The sequence below is a fragment of the Ochotona curzoniae genome, unplaced genomic scaffold, assembly GCF_017591425.1.
Source record: "Ochotona curzoniae isolate NIBS_2020 unplaced genomic scaffold, NIBS_Ocur_1.0 scaffold_4506, whole genome shotgun sequence".
NCBI lineage: Eukaryota > Metazoa > Chordata > Mammalia > Lagomorpha > Ochotonidae > Ochotona > Ochotona curzoniae.
The window spans coordinates 35741866-35743522 of record NW_024467119.1 but is presented as its reverse complement, the minus strand read 5'-3'; the positions used below and the strand labels follow the sequence as shown (position 1 = coordinate 35743522).

Below are 1657 nucleotides of genomic sequence, written 5' to 3'. Positions count from 1 at the left end.
TGATTTAGCAATTGACCTTTTGTACTACGGCACCTGCTATCCTCATTAAACTTCATTAAAGCAGCAGCAAGAGTCGGCGCCGTGAGTACTATGTGCCCATAAACAAAACAATTATTTCATTCACCCTGAAATCTATGCATTCTTACATAGTCATTTGACTTTTAACAAAGAAGTTAAAGCTTCCAATAGAAAGGGGAATTCATTTCCACACCGAAGATGAAATACTTGGGCTAATGGCTAATTGTACAATCTTAACAAAGCTATGGGTTACCCAGACACTTGGTCAAACACTGTTCTGGGTTGTACTTGAGTTTGTTTGCTTATTTGTTTGTTTTCTGGATGATGATAATATTTGAATCAGTAAACTAGTAAAAAAAAATGCCCTTGATAATGTTGATATGCCTTAGCCAATCAGATGAAGACCTAAATACATCAAAGAGATGAAGCACGAAGTACAGCTGTCTGATTTTTGGAGTTAGACCATCGCTTTCCTCCTGCCCTGAGACTAGAGCTCCACCATTGGCTCCTGGGTTTCTGTCCTTCTGGCTCAAACTGGAACAGCACTTGGAGACCTCCCTGACCTACCTGCTGACTGGGTAGCTTGGGACTTCGCCACTGTTATGATCATGTGACCGAATCCTTCTTTCTCTATCGCTCTCAAGTAGGACAATAAAATGTATATCATTTGAAGACATAGTGTACTTCAACCTCCAAACAGTACATTAAAAATTCTATCAACATGGTTCAAAACCTAAGCATAAAAGTGTAAGGAGAAAACAAAACTAAGTAAGTTAATGTCTTAGCGAAGGCAGAAGTTTCTTGGAGAACTTGCAGAAAGCCATAAGTATAACTAATAGATAAATTAGATTTCATAAAAAACATCAAATTTTCTCATCAAAGATACCGTAAAGGAGAAAAAAGCAAATTATAAGCAGAAAGAGAAAATTACATGAGAAATACCAAAAAAGTTACTGATGTCTAGGATATGTAAAGGATTATTTCAGCTTGTGATATAATTTTCAACTAAAATTTTTGGGAGCCCTTTTTATTGAATGCCTCATTAAAGAAGCTATACCAATAGCCAATATCCATATAAGAATATATTCAATATAATCATCATCAGGGAAGTAAATCTTCAAGAAATACTGCTATGTTTTTATGAGGGCGTCTGAAACTCTAAACACTGATAACAAAATTGGACTAAGAATAAAAAAAAAAAAACTAATAGCATCATATAGTGTCAAGGAAAATACAAAATCTTACAAATAGCCGAGACTAGAGTCACATCCCGACACGTCTTGCCCTGGTGTGCTAGAGTTCTCAGAGAGAATCTGCTGGTCTTGATTCACTGGCGGAGGCCTGCAGAGAGCCCCTTAGTGCCCAGATCAGAGACATGCCTGAGACGGTGGGTTAGGGGTCTCCTCTCTCCGCCCTTCAGGACTTGGTGGCTGCCTGCTGGGGCGTTCTCCAAAATTTCTTCTTTGTTCTTCCAGGTCTACTGCAAAGTTCTGGGGAAAAGGAAAGCTCCCAAAGCTCCCAGTCATTGTCAAAGCCAAATTCTTCAATAGAAAAGCTGAGGATAAGATTAAGGGCATTGGGGGAGCTTGTGTCCTGGTGGCTTGAGGCCACCATTCATTAAAGTTCTTCTCTGCTGGAA

General features: G+C 39.0%; 1 non-coding gene across 1 annotated transcript; it reads left to right on the top strand.

Moving 5' to 3' along the window:
* The first annotated feature begins 1268 nt into the window (after positions 1 to 1268).
* LOC121147633 lies at positions 1269 to 1397 on the top strand. Its single transcript, XR_005882448.1, has one exon. It is a non-coding gene; the product is annotated as a small nucleolar RNA SNORA3/SNORA45 family (small nucleolar RNA).
* Positions 1398 to 1657: the final 260 nt, after the last annotated feature.